The following is a 12,020-nucleotide window of genomic DNA, read 5'->3' on the forward strand; positions in this document are numbered from 1 at the left end:
ATGCTGCGTACCTGCTGAATTCTGTGGTTCAGGTTGTACAGATTGTTGTGTTAATCCTCAGGTTAGTTTTCTAGGTGTACAGGATGGTGTAGTATTGGTCTGGCTGTATTTTGTGGACGTGAGACACACAAAAAACTTTGATGCTGTTCTGCAATCTTGGCTCCTCATCTAAGTGGCATTTTTATTAGCTCTTTAGATAGATCTATAGCATATATGCTCGATGTAGCAGTATTGTAATGACATTTTATTTATATTAAATGTCTATTTATTTATTTATTTATTTATTTATTTATAATGGTATTTTAAAGGTAAATATTCAATACTTTCTTTATTGTTAAAATATTCTGATTTTCAGTTTGGGAGATCTTAGCAGGGAAATTAGGGCCTTCAATTGATGTTTGGGAAGTGAAGGAAGAGGGAAAGGATGTGGGAGACTTCAATTGCAACCAACTTAGGTTGGTCTTCATTCAAATAACATTTAAATTCAAATTTTAAGTTCAAACAACAAAAAGTACTCCTAGATATGAACAGGAAGGAATACCCATCTGTAAGTTAAGCATTCACTAGTTCTTCAGAATTAAGAAACAGAATACAGTAAAATCTTGGTTTGTGAGCATAATTCGTTCCAGAAACATGCTTATAATCCAAAGCACTTTTATACGAAACCAAATTTCCCATAAGAAATAATGGAAAATCAGATGATTTGTTCCAGAACCCAAAATATTCATGTAAAATGATTATAATACTGTAATATAATGCAAATTAATAAATAAAATACAAAACATAAAGAAAAATAAGTAAGTTAACCTGTACTTACCATGAAAACCTTCGTGGCTGGTGTAATGGAGACAGAGAGTGGAAGGTTATTGTGTAGGACAACTTTTGCTATCACTAATGGAATCACTGGTATCTATTAGCTCAATGGAACCGTCTTCTGCATGGAGGCCATTCTATATGCTTGCCCAGATGTTGACTATAGTATAGTATTAATAAAATCTTGTCACATACTGTATTTAATGTTATTGGCAATAAGTCAGCAGAGGAAAGGGTCTATATCTGCAGGCAGCCTGACCTAGAATGAAGCAAAGCAATCCTAAGCTTACTCTTTTACGGAAAAGCAAAGGACTGTCCATAGGTGCTTTGAAGTGACAAAAAATACACTAGTACCAGTTGTGGGCATCTTCTGATGTTCTGAGAAATCACTGATTTCTTCCAAACACTGTGGCCTAATACTGAGCATCTGAGCATGGGAGACGATCACCCATGATTCCACAATGAGAGAGAGAGAGAGAAAGAAAAAGAAGAACCATTGGCTCAACTGTGATAACATTTGGCATCATGGACTACTCATATTGCAAGACATCACTCATTTGCTGTGTTAAAATTTATTAGGAATGTTTGCTCCTCTTAGGGAACATCGCAGAAAAAGTTACTAGCAATCCCAGGTTTTACTGTACAGTTCTACTCGAGTTGTAGAAAGAAAAATTCCCCACTTGAATATTTTAATAATTATTTTTTTTATGAATAACTTCTGCACCTCAAGTTTCATGTTCGTGGATGTAAAAGAAGCTACATCTACAAAAATAATCCAAATTTATCTTTATGCTCTTATCTTCCAAGTGACTCACTGTAGGGATGCCAGCCTTAACCAGGGTCTTCTGCCTTCAAATTTCTGAAAATCTCCAAGATTGCTGCCAGTGAGACAAAGCAGTTGTTCGCCAGCTTTGAATATGGTTGGTGAGATCCTCCACAGAAACTTAAAGGCCAATGAGCCCAAGATGCTCTCACTCTAAATGAGTACTAACTGTCCCTTGTATGTCGGCTTCCCCTGTAATGTACAACTGGATGCCATTGGCCCTTCTCACTGGCAAACTCCTTACCAAGCCAGAAAACAACAAATGTTGTAGGTGTCTCAGTTAAAACACACCATTTCTAGCTTTACTGTAAGAGGGTGAAATGCCATAGGTCTGTGTTTCACACAGTCAGGAAGCTTTCCACAGCAAAATTGCATAGGGACAAAATTATAGCTATTAACGATGAATTCCTTTGAATTCATAGACTGACACAAACAGAAAGACACGGATATTCACCTCAAAGCTCCACCAGCACCATCACCAAAATGATGATCCAGTGACTAGATAGCATTTAGTTCTGATACTAGATACATCACTGTTTCTCTTTGACTTCCTTATTCTTGATAGAATTTCAGTCATCACAGCAGGACGCTATATCGTAGTTTATTTAACCAAGGTCAGTTTAGTTCACATCAAAAATATTTTATATGATATAGCTTTATTGTGGGTTGAATCCAAATCTCTTTTAATTTCAAAAGACTCTACAGCGGATGATGTAAATTAGCAGATATAAATCGATATGTAGACACAAGGGAAGGAGAAATTCTGACTTGTTAACATCTTCTTAAGCATCAAATTCATATAGATATTGGAGGTTGAATATAACCAAATCCATATATGAATAATGATAAGTCTTAGGCCCAAACAACATGTTTTGTTATATATAGGTTGTTTACAGTTTGGATGCCTCTCAATCCAGAGTTCTCTATGTTTAGGATCAAAGGTAGAAAAATCCTTATGGTTACTAAACTTCCATCACCATCTGATGGTGACTATTTTGAATTGCATCCAAAGATCCTAAAGGGCTAGTCCTGCCCTTTTTCTGTGCTGTTACACTAAAGTTCATGAGGAATTTTTGAAATGGGAAAAGTTAGTATCATAAACTTGTTCAGTAGCATTCTCATAAAATGTAGAATTTATATATAAATCAATAATTAAGGAAGACATGAAGGAAAGTTTATACATAAACCCTTATGGTAAAATTCTTCTGAATCCTGTGAGGTTCTATGATCTTGCACACTAGAAAAATTAATTACAACACATTAGTTTCTAATAGATAGTTTTTCCTCAGCATATATTTATATACCAGTACACTAAATGCAAGGAGAAGTTTGTAAGTAGCTTATGCTTTATTTTTAAGATTGCAGGTGTTCAGTTCATCTGCATATAAATATGACACCCACACATGAATGTGAGTTTATTCACCAGAGTAAATGAGGCCCCTCTAGCTACATTCCTTGTACTTTCTTCAGAGATCAATTCAGCACAAACCACATTATTTATTCAGGATGGCATTAAGATGTTCGCTCTTCACAAGAATAAACACATTGATGATGTTAATGCCAACACTTCATTTTCTGTGGAACAGTTACACTTAAATACAGCAGAGGAGTGCATGACATTTTCTTTGCATTTTTTATTTCAACATGTGATTATAGCTTTCTGTTCGTGCTAAGTCACTTCTGCAAGATTCTCCAAGTTTAATTTAAACTTTAAGATATTATACATATTTCTAGGCTCTCAAATAAGTAACCTCAGCATAATTTTATCATTGCAACTCTTTGGTGGAAAGATAGAGTAAAAATTTAAAGATATGCGAGGACACCAAATTCTATTTTTTCAAAAAGGCTCAAAAGGAAAAACAGAAACGGAAAGCACTGAACAAGGGGAAAGTCACAATAGTCATATAAAACTCCAGGTAAAACAAACCTCCTAAAGAAGGAGATGGGTCTTTTTACAACGAGCTGAGCATTTTTATGGCCCACTGGAGCACATACTATAAAGTGTCAACGAAGAAGTGTAGATAAGTCTATAAACTAAGATTCTGTCTTCGTAGGGGCTAGTAAACGACTCCAGGATGTGTCCTCAAAGGCTTTTTAAGCTCCAGCTACACAAACAATAGATGTAGAAGGCAACATGTGGTGCAACAACATCCATTTTTTCCCCTTGTTTATATGAAGACTGTGTTCCTGGGCTTCTGGCTCTAGAGGTTTGCTGTTGCCTGTTTAGGGTTAATCTCATTTACACAATTAACTCTTGAGAATCTGTGCCCTGAGTTATTGCTGATCATTCAATTCTGTGTATTTCACTTTCTGAAAGACAAGAAGCAATTTCCATTTCTGCTGCATAGCTTTCTTGTAAGATATACAGCCACAATTTGAAAACCACTGGACAATTTCCAAATATCAAATTTAAGTAAATTTTTAAAACGAGAGGAAAAAAATAAAATAGATGTTCCTCAGAAATCTGAAAGAAAGTCAATAAAAGTCAAAGATCTAAAACATATCGTGGATAATTTAAGGGATAACTGATACCACATTGGTCAATGTTGAAATAAAAACAAGTATATCTCCAAAGTACATAGTCATAAAAGAAAAATTTAACAGAAAATATTTTGTTCTTCTAAGTAGAAATTATGTTAAACAATATAATCATACTTAACTGACTGAACAAATAAAACCCAATTCAATATTTAATAAAATATTCCAAATAATTATGGGACAAATATTATATATAACATATAGTTAATTTAAGTCAATTTTAGGAAATCCTGCAAAAAAAAGAAGATAAATAATGATTTTTTTTAAGAGAAAGAATTCCTACTTCTTTAGGAGCCATGTAACAGTAATCCAGTAAGATTTGCACCTTTCTAATTTCGAGCTGTATTACAGTTACATGGCTCCTGAAGAAGTAGGAATTCTTCTTCTTAAAATTAGAATTGCTTAGGAGCGCCTGGGTGGCTTGGTCGGTTAAGCGTCCGACTTCAGCTCAGGTCATGATCTCATGGTCCGTGAGTTCGAGCCCCGCATCGGGCTCTGTGCTGACAGCTCAGAGCCTGGAGCCTGTTTCCGATTCTGTGTCTCCCTCTCTCTCTGCCCCTCCCCTGTTCATGCTCTGTCTCTCACTGTCTCAAAAATATAAACTTTAAAAAAAAAATTAAAAAAAAAAGAAAAAAAAAGAATTGCTTAAATTAGAAGCATGTTGTTATGGATATAATAGTTTCAAATAATGTATTTTTTACATTTTTTATTTTTTATTTATTTTTGAGAGAGAGAGAGAGAGAGAGACAGCACATGAGTGGGGGAAGGGCAGAGAGCGAGGGAAACACAGAATCCAAAGCAGGGTCCAGGCTCTGAGTTGTCAGCCACAGCCTGACGAGGGGCTCGAACTCTCCGCAAATGAGATCATGACCTGAGCTGAAGTTGGACACTTAATTGACTGAGACACTCAGGCACCCCGATAGTTTCAAATAATATTTTAAAATATGTATTTGGGTACCTGAAAGGTAAAACTTGCAGCTAGATGAACATCCCAAGCAGGCTCTGTGCTGTCAGTGCAGAGCCCAGTGTGGAGCTCGATCTCACCAACTGTGAGATCACAGTCTGAACCTAAATCAAGAGTCAGATGTCTAACTGACTGAGCCACCCAGGTGCCCCAATCATGGTATTATTTTTATACAGTGTTTTTTGATATGCTTTTCTACATATTATTAAATTTTGCATGAAATTTTAACTACTTGTTGTAATATATGCCATTATTTTGGGTATCATGAGGAAAGAGAAAAACACCACCATATAAATAATATACACCATCAATTATAAGATACACTTCAATTTTAGAGATCTTAAAATATATCTTATAATCAACAAAATATGGTAAGAGTATGTGCATCTTACAATCAATGAAATATTGTACTAAAAGTAACATTGCTAAGCCAAATTGCCAAATTGTTACCTATTGCAGTCTAAATAATTTAGACTCCATTGACAATGCAGGACAATAACTGCTTCTTCTTTCTGAAACAGTGCATATGAATCCTGGCCAATCTCATATGTTAAAAAATAGTATCTTTTAATATGTAGAAAAGACATTGGTATTCCTATTCTGAAGGATGCTCTAGATTTTTTTTATTTTTTTTTTATTAAAATTTTTTTTAACGTTTATTTATTTTTGAGACAGAGAGAGACAGAGCATGAACGGGGGAGGGTCAGAGAGAGAGGGAGACAGAATCTGAAACAGGCTCCAGGCTCTGAGCTGTCAGCACAGAGCCCGACGCGGGGATCGAACTCACAGACCGCGAGATCGTGACCTGAGCCAAAGTTGGCTGCTTAACCGACTGAGCCACCCAGGCGCCCCTAGATTTTTTTTTAAAGTTTGCAACAAAAAATAAATGTGCTGAAACCCTGACAACCTTTGAGTTTATTTAGGGACCTTTCTAAAATTGAACTTTGGTTATTCAAAATCCTGTGTGATCTGGGGCCATTGATTTCATTATTTTAACATTCAGTTTCTCTTTTTGTAAGCTGAGGATAGTAATATATTATTCATGGATTTTTACAAGGATTAAATAAGATAATGAATGTAAAATATCTCTGGAACATAGTAGATAATATCCATATAGTAGATATTATTATCGTTAATACTACAACTGCTATGATATCATGCTTATGGACACAGAATAATTTTAATGTATCACAACAATTTTTTTTTAATTTTTTTTTAATGTTTATTTATTTTTGAGACAGAGAGAGACAGAGCATGAGCAGAGAAGGGGCAGAGAGAGAGGGAGACACAGAATGTGAAGCAGGCTCCAGGCTCTGAGCTGTCAGCATGTCAGCACAGAGCCCAACGCGGGGCTTGAACTCACAGACCGCGAGATCATGACCTGAGCCGAAGTCAGACGCTTAACCGACTGAGCCACGCAGGCGCCCCAGTCACAACAATTTTTTATTCAAAGTGCTAGTTTTAAGGCAATGAATGCATATATAATGACTAAGGAAAAAAAGACTCAATTTTGGGGGATGCTTTTCAATAATAGTAAGTATTATATTCAGATATCCAAAGTGATATCAGAGGTAGTTTTAATAAAACAATAATTATCACCCTGCAGTCTTATGGCTAAGATATATTTGTTCCATTAAGTTCTGATGAATCAAATCTAATAATAGTTTTACAGATTTGTTAAATTTTAGAAAAATAATATACATTTAGTTGCCTGAAACAAAATATCTTATTTATGCTGGAGTGTATTTCATAAACCAGAATAGGATTTAAAAGCTTACCTGCTAGGAGCTTGAAACACAATTTTAGAATGGCCATGTATTGACATATATTTTTATGGCATTGTCACTTTTTTCAAAGAAGGAGAGGTTATAAGGATATATATCTATTTATAATTTGCAAGCTCTTACATTTGGTTGGACATTTTCCTATAAAAATAGCAATAATTGTTACAATGATAAGAAAGGTCATAATTTCTGTGATTTATAGATTTGGTTAATGTGCTTTATTCTGTACTTCTGTATGTTGTTAACATCGATAAAAAAAATTCTAGCCTCTTGAGAAGTATAGGTCCTGATATCGTTACATTTGTATTGTGGCTATATACCAGACACTCTAATAAATGATTTAAAGACATTATTTTGTTTAATTCTTATGATAAGTCTTTGAGGTAAAAAATATTATTATACATACTTCATACAGAAAGAAATGACTCTTAGATATTTTTTTTCCCTCAGTAGTGGACCTTATCTCACTATATATATGTCTTTTGACATACTATACATACTTTATATAAGACTATATAAATAATTACATATTCTTTACCTGTTTTGTATAGTACTACTAATCATTTCATTTATCCATTCACTCACTCATATATTCATGCCACTAAATAAGAAACTTTCATTTTCCAAAACTGTATAAAGGGTTAAGGACACACTTGTGAGTAAGGGGGGGTGTGAAGTTTATTTTTTTAAAAAGGGAATTAAATTTAAAACTGATAAGAAATTATAATTAATGTCATAAAGTAGAAAGGACATGGAGTTTTATGAGCTTGTCTCTTTTATAGGTCAAGATTTTAGCCATCAATTAGAAAATCCATGTTAAAGGGTTTTACCAGAAAATTTTAGAAGTTTACAGTAATATAGAAGAAAATGAAACCAAGCCTGGATGCTACACATTTGAAAAAAAAAAAAAAATGTTCTTGAGGCAAATTACCTTGAGCCTACTAATCTAGGGTGTAGAATGGTAGAATTTAACACAGCTTTATCAGAAGAATACAATACTTCACCACACAATCTCATCTCCCTAATGTCATTTTCCTTTCCATGATCATTTTCCATAAGTGGTCATATGAGAACCCCAGATTAAAGGGAATCTAGAGGGGCGCCTGGGTGGCTCAGTCAGTGAAGCGTCCGACTTCAGCTCGGGTCACGATCTCGCGGTCTGTGAGTTCGAGCCCCGCGTCAGGCTCTGGGCTGATTGCTCAGAGCCTGGAGCCTGCTTCTGATTCTGTGTCTCCCTCTCTCTCTGTCCCTCCCCCGTTCATGCTCTGTCTCTCTCTGTCTCAAAAATAAATAAAACATTAAAAAAAAAATTTAAAGGGAATCTAGAAAACTTTGTGTCCAGGAAGTTCTTTGTGATTAGGTGACTTTTGATGAATAGATATCTGAATTGAAGTAGGGGAGAAGGCATGTGGAAATTTAAGAATAGACATGGCAGACAGAGAGAACCACAAGTGCAAATGAAGGGGGGGGGGGAGAATCTTAACAGTATTACAATGACATTGATACTTTGGAGGCTTATGGAAATGAATAGTCAATATTTATACTAACATTGAGCACACACTAGGCAGGAAGGCAAATATGACCATCAACAGAATGTTGGAGTAACAATGGTTTTCTAAAATGATGGATGTAAGAATTATCTCCTTGTTTAAAATTTTAAACATTTTGAAACAAAATATGTTGGTTAAAAAATGAAAGTGTCTAGGGGTGCCTGGGTGGCTCAGTCAATTAAGTGTGGGGCTCTTGGTTTCAGCTCAGGTCACGGTCTCACAGCTTCCTGGGTTCAAGCCCCACATCATTAGGCTCTGCACTGGCAGCGTGGAGCCTGCTTCGGATTCTCTCTCTGTGCCCCTCCCCAACTCGTGCTGTCTCTGTCTCTCTAAAAATAAATAAATAACCACATTTAAAAAAAAATAAGAGTGTCTATATCTTCTGGAGTCTTATTCCCTTTGTTTAGCTTGAGAGAGAGGAATAATTACCATAACGGTTTCTTACGTATGTCTTTTGAAATAGGAAAATAGCATATATTTCTTGCATAAATTTAAAAAATTCAAGCACATTAAATATTTGTAATAAAAATGAATTTTTCAGTTCCATACCTCCAAGTATCTGAGCACATCTAAGCTGGGATTCAGAAATTGCATTTTAAACAAGCACCGTAGGTAATAATGTTGCAGGTGGTTCAGGAATTGGATTTTGAGCGACACTGGCAAAAGCAGTGGAAAGCCAACAGCTATTTGAGGTAGAAATTAGCACAGAGAGTAGGATTGATCACACTAGTAAACAATGGGCAATTGTGGTGAGAAAGGAAGTAGAGTGAACTGAAAACCAAACAGCTTTCATGGCCTTGGTAAGAAACCAGAGGAAAAAAAGTGAGTGGAGAGTCCTTCTAACCTCAAAATCTATATTCCTCCAGCTTTTTTTTTCAAGATTGCTTTGGCTTTTGGGTGTCTTTAGTGATTACATACAAATTTTAGGATTATTTGTCCTAGTTCTCTGAAAAATACTATTGGTATTTTGATAAGGATTACATTGAATGTTAGATTGCTTTGGGAAGAATAGATATTTTAATATTTGTTCTTCCAACCTGTGAGTATGAAATATCTTTCCATTTCTTTGTGTCATCTTCAATTTCTTTTGTGTTTTATAATTTCCAGAGTACAGGTCTTTCACGTCTTTGGTCAGGTTTATTCCTAGGTATCTTATTATCTTTGATGCATTTGTAGGTGGGATTTTTTTTTTCACTTTCTGCTGCTTCACTATTGGTGCATAGAGATGCAGCAGATTTCTGTACATTGGTTTTGTATCCTGTGACTTTACTGAATTCATTTCTGGTAGTTTTTGGTGGAGTCTTTCCGATTTTCTACATATAGTGTAATGTCTCCTGCAAATAGTGAAAGTTTGACTTCTTTACTGATTTGAATGCTTTTTATTTCTTTTTGTTACCTGATTGCTATAGCTAGGGCTCCCAGGACTATGTTGAATAAAGATGGTGAGACTGGGCATCTTTTCCTTACTCCTAACCTTAGAGAAAAAGCTCTTATATTTTCACCATTAAAGATGATGTTAGCTATCATTTTTTTTTCATATTATGTGTGGGTATGTTTTCTCTAAAGTTACTTTATTGAGGGTTTTTATCATGAACGGATATTGTATTGTCAAATGCTTTTTCTGCATCTATTGAAATGATCATATGGTTTTTATTTATTGTCTGACTGATGTGATGTATCATGCTTGTGAATATTGAACCACTCTTGCAACCCAGGAAAAATTCCACTAGGTCATGGTGAGTGTTTTTTTTTTTAAATGTATTTTTGGATTTGGTTTGCTATTTATTGTTGAGGATTTTTGCATCTATGTTCATCAGAGTTCTCTTTTTTTGTGGCATCTATTCGGATTTGATGTCAGAGTAATGCTGGCTTTATAGAATGAATTTGAAAGTTTTCCTACAATATCTATTATTTGGAGTAGTTTGGGAATAATATGTATTAACTCTTTTTTAAATGTTTTGTAGAATTTGCCTATGAAGCCATCTGGTCATGGACTTTGGTTTATTGGGAGGTTTTGATTAGTGATTCAATTTCTTGGCTGCTAATAGGTTTGTTCAAGTTTTCTATCTCTTCCTATTTCAGTTTTGGTAGACTATATGTTTCTAGAAAAGTATCCATCCAATTTTTTGGCATATAGTTTTTCATAATATTCTCTTGTAATTGTGTTTATTTTTGTGGTTTTTGTTGGTTGTTATTTCTCTTCTCTCACTTGTGATTTTATTTGTTTGAGTCCTCTCTCTCTCTCTCTCTCTCTCTCTCTTGAAGTTTGTTTATTCATTTTAGGGAAAGAGCATGAGTGAATGTGTGCACGAAGAGGGAAAGGGCAGAGAGAAAGGGAGAAAGAATCCCAAGCAGGCTCTGCCCTGTCAGTGCAGAGCCTGATATGGGGTTTGAACTCACAAACCATGAGATCATTACCTGAACTGAAATCAATAGTTGGATGCTTAACTGACTGAGCCTCCCTTCTCCCTCTCTCTCTCTCTCTCTCTCTCTCTCTCTCTTTTGATAAGCCTGGGTAGAGATTTATCAATTTTATTTATTTTTTCAAAAAAAACCAGCTCCTGGTTTTAAAGACCTGTTGTATTGTTTTTTAGTTTCTATATCATTTTTGATTTAATATTTATTCTTTCCTTCCTTCTGCTGGTTTTAGGTTCCGTTTGTTGTTCTTTTTCTAGCTCCTTTAGGTATAAGGTTATGTTCTTTATTTGAAAATTGTCTTGCTTCTTTTTAAAGTTTATTTATTTATTTATTTTGAGAGAGAGAGAGAGTGTGTGAGGGGATGGGGATAGGAAGAGAGAAGGAGAGAGAGAGAATCCCAAGGAGGTTCCATGATGTGGAGTCCAATGTATGACTCGAACTCATGAACTGCAAAATCATGACCTGAGCCAAAATCAAGAGTTGGATGCTTAACTTACTGAGCCACCCAGGTGCCCCGAAATTCTTCTTCCTTCTTCAGATAGGCTTGTATTGCTATAAACTTCCCTCTTAAAAACTCTTTTGCTGCATCACAAAGGTTTTGGACGATTATGTTTTCAATTTCATTTGTTTTCATGTAAATTTCAATTTATTCTTTTATTTTCTAGTTAATGCAATCATTGTTTAGTAGCACGTTCTTTAACCTCTGTGTATTTCTGGTCTTTCCAAATTTTTTCTTGTGGTTGACTTCTAGTTTCATAGTGTTGTGGTCAGAAAAGATGCGTGCTATAATTTGATCTTTAATTTGTTGATGCTTGTTTTATGGCCTAACATGTTATCTATTCTGGAGAATATTTCATGTGTATTTGAAAAAAATATGTAGGGGCCCCTGGATGGCTCAGTCAGTTAAATGCCTGACTCTTGATCTTGTCTCGGGTCATGATCTCATGGTTCATGAATTCGAGCCCTGCATTGGGCTCTGTGCTGTCAGTACAGAGTCTGCTTCAGATCCTCTATCCCCCTCTCTCTCTGTACCTCCCCACTCCGGCTCTCTTTCTCTCTCAAAAATAAAATAAACATTAAAAAATAAGAGTAAAGAATGTGTATTTTGCTGTTTGGGGTTAGAATGTTCT

The sequence above is a fragment of the Panthera tigris genome, chromosome B1 (genome assembly GCF_018350195.1).
Source record: "Panthera tigris isolate Pti1 chromosome B1, P.tigris_Pti1_mat1.1, whole genome shotgun sequence".
Classification (NCBI taxonomy): Eukaryota; Metazoa; Chordata; class Mammalia; order Carnivora; family Felidae; genus Panthera; species Panthera tigris.